Source organism: Natator depressus, chromosome 2 (genome assembly GCF_965152275.1).
Source record: "Natator depressus isolate rNatDep1 chromosome 2, rNatDep2.hap1, whole genome shotgun sequence".
Classification (NCBI taxonomy): domain Eukaryota; kingdom Metazoa; phylum Chordata; order Testudines; family Cheloniidae; genus Natator; species Natator depressus.
The window spans coordinates 9670638-9682739 of record NC_134235.1 but is presented as its reverse complement, the minus strand read 5'-3'; the positions used below and the strand labels follow the sequence as shown (position 1 = coordinate 9682739).

Here is a 12102-nt window from a genome sequence, read left to right as displayed (position 1 = left end):
CAGAGGATCCAAGTGGCAGGTCAGAACGTATATGCAACTTGCATATTCCAAACATGTCCATCTTGCATGTTAATGTAATATATATATGACTTGCGTACACTGGTACGGCGGTATCAGAAATTTCCTATACATAAATAATGGTTTCTCATGTCCATAGATCAAATACAAAATTTTGGTCTGACATCAAGACTATCAGTCTTAAAATGTTATTTACGACAGTATTTTTTCCTTAATCTGCTGTAGTGTTTAATCAATTTATACACAGTAAAAACTTAATTTGACAGATGTGAATTAACTATTTCTGTCTGCCTCTAGCATAAAACAGTTTAAGACCATGGCAAATACTTGCAGAAAGATTTATATAGGAAGATTTGTGCATTTTAGGTAACATCACATATACAATATGTATCTTCAATACAGAATTTACAAAAGTTGGTTGCTGTAAATTAACATTTGAATTGTACATACCTGCCCAATTGCCTACACAAGATCTCTCTCTCGGTCACATGTATGTATCCCAGTATGTCCAGACTGATTTTTCTTTTTAATAAGAAAAGTTTCAGCTAATAATTTTTATTATATTATGACACAGAACACTAACAGATTTTATGAGCACTGGCAGAAGGGATGGGGAAAGCAAGACAGGGATTGAATGGGTCAGGAGATTGTCAATAGGATATGCAAAATTTATACTTCTAGGTTGCAGGTCTGAAGTCAGCAAAAGGTAATGAACAAAAGTTGCCACCCAATGGCTGTCTGGTGGCCTATGTGAAACATGTTTGGTGATGTCAGTGCAGTTCCTGGAGGGCAGGTAAACATATCATGAAAGCCACTAACACCATAATTGATGCAAACTGGCAATTGCAGCATAGAGGCAGAGTTCTGAATAGCCCTGGAGCTCCCTTTTCACTGCAATCAGTGGGCCCCCTCCCCCACAGGGCTCTGGCACAGTGTTTGGGGGAAAACAAACTGCTGCTTCCTGTCCTGTACCTGTGTCATCGGGATAAATAGAAGATTTCAGCCTCCAGGGCTGTTACAAACAAGTTCACAAACAAAAACACAAACATTTTTCAGATCAGTGGTGATTTCTGAATAATACTGTCACCTGAGAAAAAGGGCCAGAGTTTTATCTGTTACACCACAGTAAATCCTTCAGTAATTCCACTGACTTCATGATTTACACCAGTATAACAAAGATCAGAATCTATATCTAGCCCATTTTTAAATTCTACTGTAATCTTGTGATGACACCAGATTTATAGTAAAAATAACTATCGATTTTACATACTACAATATCCCGCCGCATTTCCTCATTTGAAAATTAAACTGAGATTTGTGCTATTTCTTACCTGGTAATGTTTTAGAAACATATTCTGGATGAAGTATTATGTGGGAAACTTTAGAAAGTTAAAAAGAAAAAAGAAAAGGAGTACTTGTGGCACCTTAGAGACTAACCAGTTTATTTGAGCATGAGCTTTCGTGAGCTACAGCTCACTTCATCGGATGCATAGCATATCGTGGAAACTGCAGAAGACATTATATACACACAGAGACCATGAAACAAAACTTCCTCCCACCCCACTCTCCTGCTGGTAACAGCTTATCTAAAGTGATCATCAAGGAAGGCCATTTCCAGCACAAATCCAGGTTTTCTCACCCTTCCCCCCCACACACACACACACAGACACACATACAAACTCACTCTCCTGCTGGTAATAGCCCATCCCTCTTTGAAACCTCTCTTTATAATGCGCATGATAATCAAGGTGGGTCATTTCCAGCACTAATCCAGGTTTTCTCACCACCACCCCCCCACACACACACACACCCCCCTCCAAAAACCACACACACAAACTCACTCTCCTGCTGGCAATAGCTCATCTTACAATGTGCACAGCAATAATCCAAGTTTAACCAGAACGTCTTGGGGGGGGGGGGGGGTTGTAGGAAAAAAACAAGGGGAGATAGCCACTCCCAGTCTCTATTCAAGCCCAAATTAATAGTATCCAATTTGCAAATGAATTCCAATTCAGCAGTTTCTCGCTGGAGTCTGGATTTGAAGTTTTTTTGCTTTAAGATAGCGACCCTCATGTCTGTGATTGCGTGACCAGAGAGATTGAAGTGTTCTCCGACTGGTTTATGAATGTTATAATTCTTAACATCTGATTTGTGTCCATTTATTCTTTTACATAGAGACTGTCCAGTTTGACCAATGTACATGGCAGAGGGGCATTGCTGGCACATGATGGCATATATCACATTGGTGGATGTGCAGGTGAACGAGCCTCTGATAGTGTGGCTGATGTTGTTAGGCCCTGTGATGGTGTTCCCTGAATAGATATGTGGGCACAGTTGGCAACGGGCTTTGTTGCAAGGATAGGTTCCTGGGTTAGTGGTTCTGTTGTGTGGTATGTGGTTGTTGGTGAGTATTCGCTTCAGGTTGGGGGGCTGTCTGTAGGCAAGGAGTGGCCTGTCTCCCAAGATTTGTGAGAGTGTTGGGTCATCCTTCAGGATAGGTTGTAGATCCCTGATGATGCGTTGGAGGGGTTTTAGTTGGGGGCTGAAGGTGACGGCTAGTGGCGTTCTGTTATTTTCTTTGTTAGGCCTGTCCTGTAGTAGGTGACTTCTGGGAACTCTTCTGGCTCTATCAATCTGTTTCTTCACTTCCGCAGGTGGGTATTGTAGTTGTAAGAATGCTTGATAGAGATCTTGTAGGTGTTTGTCTCTGTCTGAGGGGTTGGAGCAAATGCGGTTGTATCGCAGAGCTTGGCTGTAGACGATGGATCGTGTGGTGTGGTGTGGTCAGGGTGAAAGCTGGAGGCATGTAGGTAGGAATAGCGGTCAGTAGGTTTCCGGTATAGGGTGGTGTTGATGTGACCATCGTTTATTAGCACTGTAGTGTCCAGGAAGTGGATCTCATGTGTGGACTGGACCAGGCTGAGGTTGATGGTGGGATGGAAATTGTTGAAATCATGGTGGAATTCCTCAAGGGCTTCTTTTCCATGGGTCCAGATGATGAAGATGTCATCAATATAGCGCAAGTAAAGTAGGGGCGTTAGGGGACGAGAGCTGAGGAAGCGTTGTTCTAAATCAGCCATAAAAATGTTGGCATACTGTGGGGCCATGCGGGTACCCATAGCAGTGCCGCTGATCTGAAGGTATACATTGTCCCCAAATGTAAAATAGTTATGGGTAAGGACAAAGTCACAAAGTTCAGCCACCAGGTTAGCCGTGACATTATCGGGGATAGTGTTCTTGATGGCTTGTAGTTCATCTTTGTGTGGAATGTTCGTGTAGAGGGCTTCTACATCCATAGTGGCCAGGATGGTGTTATCAGGATGTAGAAGCCCTCTACACCAACATTCCACACAAAGATGGACTACAAGCCATCAAGAACACTATCCCCGATAATGTCACGGCTAACCTGGTGGCTGAACTTTGTGACTTTGTCCTTACCCATAACTATTTTACATTTGGGGACAATGTATACCTTCAGATCAGCGGCACTGCTATGGGTACCCGCATGGCCCCACAGTATGCCAACATTTTTATGGCTGATTTAGAACAACGCTTCCTCAGCTCTCGTCCCCTAACGCCCCTACTTTACTTGCGCTATATTGATGACATCTTCATCATCTGGACCCATGGAAAAGAAGCCCTTGAGGAATTCCACCATGATTTCAACAATTTCCATCCCACCATCAACCTCAGCCTGGTCCAGTCCACACATGAGATCCACTTCCTGGACACTACAGTGCTAATAAACGATGGTCACATCAACACCACCCTATACCGGAAACCTACTGACCGCTATTCCTACCTACATGCCTCCAGCTTTCACCCTGACCACACCACACCACACGATCCATCGTCTACAGCCAAGCTCTGCGATACAACCGCATTTGCTCCAACCCCTCAGACAGAGACAAACACCTACAAGATCTCTATCAAGCATTCTTACAACTACAATACCCACCTGCGGAAGTGAAGAAACAGATTGATAGAGCCAGAAGAGTTCCCAGAAGTCACCTACTACAGGACAGGCCTAACAAAGAAAATAACAGAACGCCACTAGCCGTCACCTTCAGCCCCCAACTAAAACCCCTCCAACGCATCATCAGGGATCTACAACCTATCCTGAAGGATGACCCAACACTCTCACAAATCTTGGGAGACAGGCCACTCCTTGCCTACAGACAGCCCCCCAACCTGAAGCGAATACTCACCAACAACCACATACCACACAACAGAACCACTAACCCAGGAACCTATCCTTGCAACAAAGCCCGTTGCCAACTGTGCCCACATATCTATTCAGGGAACACCATCACAGGGCCTAACAACATCAGCCACACTATCAGAGGCTCGTTCACCTGCACATCCACCAATGTGATATATGCCATCATGTGCCAGCAATGCCCCTCTGCCATGTACATTGGTCAAACTGGACAGTCTCTATGTAAAAGAATAAATGGACACAAATCAGATGTTAAGAATTATAACATTCATAAACCAGTCGGAGAACACTTCAATCTCTCTGGTCACGCAATCACAGACATGAGGGTCGCTATCTTAAAGCAAAAAAACTTCAAATCCAGACTCCAGCGAGAAACTGCTGAATTGGAATTCATTTGCAAATTGGATACTATTAATTTGGGCTTGAATAGAGACTGGGAGTGGCTATCTCCCCTTGTTTTTTTCCTACAACCCCCCCCCCCCCCAAGACGTTCTGGTTAAACTTGGATTATTGCTGTGCACATTGTAAGATGAGCTATTGCCAGCAGGAGAGTGAGTTTGTGTGTGTGGTTTTTGGAGGGGGGGGGGGTGTGGGGGGGGGGTGGTGAGAAAACCTGGATTAGTGCTGGAAATGACCTACCTTGATTATCATGCGCATTATAAAGAGAGGTTTCAAAGAGGGATGGGCTATTACCAGCAGGAGAGTGAGTTTGTATGTGTGTCTGTGTGTGTGTGGGGGGGGGGGAAGGGTGAGAAAACCTGGATTTGTGCTGGAAATGGCCTTCCTTGATGATCACTTTAGATAAGCTGTTACCAGCAGGAGAGTGGGGTGGGAGGAAGTTTTGTTTCATGGTCTCTGTGTGTATATAATGTCTTCTGCAGTTTCCACGATATGCTATGCATCCGATGAAGTGAGCTGTAGCTCACGAAAGCTCATGCTCAAATAAACTGGTTAGTCTCTAAGGTGCCACAAGTACTCCTTTTCTTTTTTCTTTTTACGAATACAGACTAACACGGCTGTTACTCTGAAACCTGTTAGAAAGTTAAGTATTTCAGGACTAGCGTTGTTTTACTAATCTTAGTGTCTAGATGGAAGTAATGTGTAAACATAGATTTTCCAAGTCTGTACAGTTGAATGTTGTTTGAATCAGCCCTATTGATATATAAAATGCTGTAGCAGAATACATGCCCAATATTACTATGTCCATATATTTACTCCATATTAGTTTCAAAACAGCCATAACAGCACAGGAATAAACAAGAAATAGCCCAGCCAGGACTATCATAATGATTAATATAGAAGAACCACAACAAAGGTTCTAATATCATCATATTGGATAGAACCATTTTTGTTTAAATGCAGGAAACAGATATATCTTTTGCACAAACATAAAGACTTGTAATACATTTAAATTAGTTTAAAATAAGAAAACAAATAATCTCCCACCCTCAGCACTGAACTGGTGAATGGCAACGTTACCATAAACCTTACTTACCACAGTATAAGCTTTCCATATAGATTCTCTACCACTTAATTATTTCCTCTGGAATTTAATAAGGTTTTATAATCCTCAACATCCAAATGCTTAGTTGGTGTTGAATATTTTCCCCCGATTTATAAAGCAAATAGTGTGGTATCCTTTCCTGGTGAGCTCGTCATGATCTACACTTAAGCCAAGGGAGTCTCTTTTGTCTCCTTTCACTCAAAGTCAGGCAGAGCAAACAAAAGGCATCCATCATTAAGTCTATTAGCTTCAGCTGACAAGACAACTCTAGGTTGCCAGATGGGCAAACGTATTTTGCTAAATCTGGCAGCAGCCACAATAAATCGTAAAAGAAGAACAACCATAGTGATCTGCTTTTTGAATTGCTTACTCTAATGTTTTAGCCTGCAGGTTATCTCACCATTCTATTTGCTTGAAACACCAACTCCTTTCATTCACTATTTAATCAAGATAGAGTGTATAGCAAGTACCCCCAATGCAGCTTTTCCTTCCCTTTTCATTTTTGGGGCATGGGGGAAGAAAGTGACACATAAGAAATCTAATTTTCTTAAGAGAAAGGCAATCTCCATTCCTTATCCAACTAACTTAAATTAAGAAATTATTAAATCTCACAATGTGAAAAACAAAGCAAAAGAAGAAAGAAAAATAAATGTGAGCCCCCTTGATAATGGACAACACCACCACACTAACAATTTAGAAGTGAAGTACACCAATGATAAGCCACTGACAATGAAGGTATGTAAAGCAACTTAAAAAAAGAAGCAATAAATACCCTGTTTTAAGATCCAATTATGATAAAATGTATATTGTGTTGATTGCACCAGAAGTTTTAATAGTTAGCACCATGCTAGAAATTGTGCACAAATATTACTATCTAGAATCAATTATATTGGCTACTTTATCTATAGTTTAACTCTCCCATTGGAAAGGCTGCCTCCACTTTCTGTCAACAGACTAACCACATGTAGGATAAGAGGAAACTGACATTGAACACCAAAAAAGGGGTCTACCAGATGTTCATTTTGAGCAGGCTGCTGTATATGGTGGCAAGATCTGGATCACCTACAGAAGGCATGAGACAAGACTAAACACCTTCTATGCCCTTTGTTGTATTTTTAGTATCAAGTGAGAAATCAAAATTCCTGAAACCGAAGTACTTGAGAAAGCAAAACTACAAAGTCTTATCACTGTTCTCAAACACAGACTGTTAGCTTGGTCATCTGCATCAGATTGGTGATGGAGGCATGCCAGAGAATCTCTGTATGGACAACCTGAAGATGCTTCAAAGTCACTGAGCCAACCTAGGCTCAAGGACGTTTGCAAGAGGGACATGAAAACTTTCAAAATTTTGACATTGCAAGCTGGGAAGATGCAGGTAAGAAAAGGCTGCACTGCACCAGGGAGCTACGGAGACTAAAGAAGTGCTTGAGAGAGAGGAAAGCGAAGAGCGAAAAGGAAAGTGTTACAGGCCTCAAGCACTGGTAGTGTGTTGGCTTCATCTTCTGGCCCTGCGCCTTATGCCTGCATGATCTGTGGCAATGACTGTCCCTCAAGAACTGGACTTTTTAGCATTCATGATACTGCAATAATGACACGCAGTAACTGAACTGCTTTGGTGCTTACACAGTCGTCTTTTGAGCTGGACGGTTACCATCTGAAAGACTAAATTACTCAAGACAGCGACATCTTCCTCCACTCTTTTTGACAACCAAAGTACATTGATAGTGCTCATTAAATAATGTGCCAGTAGTTTTTCAGGTTTTTTTACCCTTCTGTAGTTAGCGCTATCGTAATATCCTTTCCGAATTTACATCACTATACACCATCATAAAAATTCATTCAGATTAAGCTTAGTGTAAAGCATAAATTTGGGGTTGGGGACCTTTTTTTAAAAAAAATTAAGTTAAACTGTAAAACAAAGTAATCTGAATCACATTTTAGCTTTAATTAGATTGGTTTTGGATTATTAATGCAAAAAGATTTTAAATACACACTTTTCAGTGCAAGGCAGTTCAAATATATTCAAAATTGTGTGTGAAGTTAAAAATACTTGAAACAGTTAAGATACTGAGGCATAAAATCTAGCTATTGCATAAGCACAGTAATACTTCAGGTGCTTTTCAGTACATACACTTACTGTTAATATGCAGCACAGGATATACATTGCACCGTTCTTTCATTTAAACTGTTTCTACACATATTCCATTGGTGCTGTTAAAATCTATTTTTCAGTCTGCAGGGTGAGTTCTCGACAGTATGAAGCCAATGCAATTTCAGACTGCATATGCTAAAGACATCACATCATGGAATTGGTGTTAAATAATAAAGTTAAGCAGTTCCTCTCTATACTGGTCTGCTCCAACACCACCTGGGAAAATACACTGAATTTTAGCCACTTAGTCATTAGAAATATATACAAACGGGAGGAAGCTCAGGGAACAAACAATAAGTATGTACAGTTCTAAGAAAAGGAGTACTTGTGGCACCTTAGAGACTAACAAATTTATTTGACCATAAGCTTTCGTGAGCTACAGCTCAAGTGACTGTAGCTCACGAAAGCTTATGCTGAAATAAATTTGTTAGTCTCTAAGGTGCCACAAGTCCTCCTTTTCTGTTTGCGGATACAGACTAATACGGCTGCTATGCTGAAATATGTACAGTTCTGTAAGCGACAGTGACTTCCCTTTCCTATCCTTCTTCCCCAAAGAGCAAGCTTTTGCTAGGGTGCCAGTTCATCTCCTTTCCCTCAGCCTCTGAGTCATACCTCTGGTTGGGGCTCGCAATAGTCCATGAGACTAATGGGTATCTATGGCCTGGTTCTTTCTCCCCTCTCCACAGCCATGAAAGGGGTTAATAAAGAAATCCTGTAGCTGCCCATGTTAGAGGGATGGGGAGGAAAAAGACAACTCATTACCAGATGCCAGGAGACACTTCTACCACTTTCCAGAATTGACTGCCTGCCAGACCATATCTCCCTCCTTGCATGGCCAAAGAGGCATGTCCTCTGGCAGTGTTCAGGAGATGCCCTTTGAGGTAAGGAACATATTCCCATTCTCACCCATTCTATTATATCACAGCAACTTCAGATCTCATACCACAGAATGATCAAAATAGATAATGTTACTCCTTTTTAGATCCCAGATCTGGAATGAGACCTGAAAGTTCTGCCAGGGACTGTGCAGTCACAGGACAGAGAGCAGGAGGAGGAGGACGAGGTAGTTGCTAATGTATGTTGTCTACATACATACCAAGTTTCAGGGGGCAGAGCAGAGGCAACACGTGCAGTGGTCATGTGCCCCCACAGAACCTTGTGCTCTCCCCCACTATCCATAGTTACATGTCACTTCTGAATATACGGCTCTGAAACTCTGAAGTCTGCACAGTAATTAAACAATGTTCAAAATTCATTACAAACTACAATTCTGAAATTATGCATATGGTACTCTCATGGCAATATGACTCATTCACTAAGGCACCTTTTCAAAAGAGTAATATGCCAGAACTCCTAAGTTTTAACTTTCTATAACCTGAACACCACCAAGCAGATCTATTTCTGAAATGCTTGTAGAAATATATTACCATTTTTCGCTATTTAATGAAAGTAGTGCATAGTAAGACAGGTAAAAAACAAACAAAATATAAATGGCCTTTATGGTATCAATTCATTTCTCTTTGCTGTATTCAGGCTTTCAAGATTTAACCTCTGCGGGAGCTACTGCTCCCACCTACTCTGGTGGGAGCCAACAGACTATTTTGGAGCCAACAGACTATTTTGAAACCCTTAGGCCAACATGGCTCTTTCTCAGATGACATTTCCTAGATAAAAAGAGAACAGACAAGTAATCTCCATTCTACACTGCAGAGAACTTAAAGTCAACATAATGTGATCAGTGTGCCCAATCAGCTGATCTAAGTAAATGACAAAATTTCCAGCTAAGAAATAGTTCTTTCCAGATCAGACATGAACAGCAGTCCTCCACCAAATCAAGTTTATGGTATGTCTATAAATCTTACATCATGACAAGAGATCAGAGATTTTTTTTTAAGACAACATTTGCCTAACACATCAAAACATAAGGTTTAAACTAAAAGCAAACAGCCATCCTATTAGCAAGGCTCATCCCAGGTTAAGAATAAAACAAGAACACTTAGCTCATAGACGGTTATTTTCATCTTCCAAACAATTTTAAAACGTTAACTAATTCAGCCTTAGAAAATTTCAGTAATGAAAATTTACGGTCTCAAGCATCAAAATCCTGACATCCATCCCTACAAGAAAATGGAATAATAAAATTCAACTCACCCATCAAAAAAGTTACTTGACCCAGATGAGAAAAATTATGCAAAACTGAACTAATTAATGCCTTTCAAGGAATTAGATAATAGTCTTACTTCTGAATGGACAACAGCACTGATTAACAGAGGTGCAGTGATGCTTTTGGTGAATTGCTTCAATAAACTGAAGTCCAATCATTGGTGTCATTGGGAAAGTGCCACAGTTGTTGACAGACTCAGTGTAGAATTTCTTAATAACATTTTTAAATGTAAATGTGAACAAATTCATTCTCACTGCTCTCATGTCATCAACTTGTTCCCAGTGTTAGAGGCACCAGCTTGTTCTTATTTTCCCATCATATTAGCACAGAAAAAGTAATAGTAAAAGATAGTAAAAGTAAAAGATTTTAGGCATCTATGCTACAAGCTTGTTTTCAATTTGTGAAGTTAGTTAACGTAGAGACGAGTATATATGGATAATTAAAACAAAAAAATAAAACATTAATTCAAAAACCAAACCTCATTCTCTGTCACTGAAACCAGTAGATTTTCAAGTTCAAACTAGGAAAGCAATTTACCTTGTAAATGTCTACATTAGCTTCAGACTTCAAAACAGCAAGTTTAAAAAAATCAGCAATACACAAATCAATATCTAATTTACAGTCAATATATAGTCGGCTAAACCTGGGGCAGAGGGTTATTAGAGATTTAATAGAAATATTTTGTAAAGTGAACTATACTACAGCAAAACCACTGAGTCAAAGATTTATTGCCAGTTACACAAATGTATTCCCCCAGAAATCTTTTAGTATTCATGGGCTATGAACACACTTGTATTATAAAGGCATTTTTACATAAATCCATTTCATAGAATCATAGAATATCTGGGTTGGAAGGGACCTCAAGAGATCATCTAGTCCAACCCCCTGCTCAAAGCAGGACCAATCCCCAATTTTTGCCCCAGATCCCTCAATGGCCCCCTCAAGGATTGAACTCACAACCCTGGGTTTAGCAGGCCAATGCTCAAACCACTGAGCTATCCCTCCCCCTCCATATTTACATTTAATTAAATATGTAAAGAAGAAATATGTTCAATATACATACTAATACATACCACTATTTGCACAATTCAAAAATCCAAAAACCTGCATTTTTGCACTGTGAAAAAAGGCAGCCCTGAAAGGAAAGTATGTTTGGGATGGTTTCCTTGTCCCTGGGCTGCTCACATCTGTCTCTGCCTCCCTCCCTCAATTCTCTAAACACTAGAGAGCTCTCAAATTTCTTACCACGCAAATCAAAACATGTCCTCACTCCAAAAACATTTTACGCAACTTTAATGATAAGAGGCAATAGGATGATTTTTTTTTTTAAAGTTACTAACGGAACTGTTTTAAGCTTTCCTTAACAGGCTCCTTATTCTCAAGAGACCAAACCACCCATTCAGGTATTAGCTGCCCAGGAGTTTTTTTTTAAAAAAAAAATTAATTGAAAAGTTGAAGTTTGTTAGATTCCTGCATCACTGCATTTCAGACAAGGGTCACTCTGGTAAAAATGACAGGTTTCAGAGCAACAGCCATGTTAGGTTTCAGAGTAACAGCCGTGTTAGTCTGTATTCGCAAAAAGAAAAGGAGTATTTGTGGCACCTTAGAGACTAACCAATTTATTTGAGCATAAGCTTTCGTGAGCTACAGCTCACTTCATCGGACGCATACCTGAAGTGAGCTGTAGCTCACGAAAGCTTATGCTCAAATAAATTGGTTAGTCTCTAAGGTCCCACAAGTACTCCTTTTCTTTCTGGTAAAAATGAAGTTTTATATCATTTGTGGAAGCAACAAATGGGATTACGCAGAGGTCTTCCAGGGGGTACATCAACTCATCTAGATATTTGCCGAGATTTACAACAGGCTACATAAAAAGCACTAGCGAAGTCAGTACAAACTAAAATGTCATACAGACATTTTTAAAGTAATAGTGTGCTGTGACACTTTTGTTTACACCACGCAGCTTTTAGCGACAAGGCAGTGTCAACACAGCCTTGTTGCTAAAAGTCACCATGTAAACACTCTTTGTCGGCACTCTGTCAGCA

At 40.4% G+C, this 12102-nt stretch overlaps 1 protein-coding gene across 5 annotated transcripts in view; it reads right to left on the bottom strand.

Moving 5' to 3' along the window:
- The window catches only part of PTK2 (protein tyrosine kinase 2), a 375599-nt gene that overhangs the window by 319584 nt on the left and 43913 nt on the right, over positions 1-12102 (bottom strand). The gene's annotated exons all lie outside the window — the stretch shown is intronic.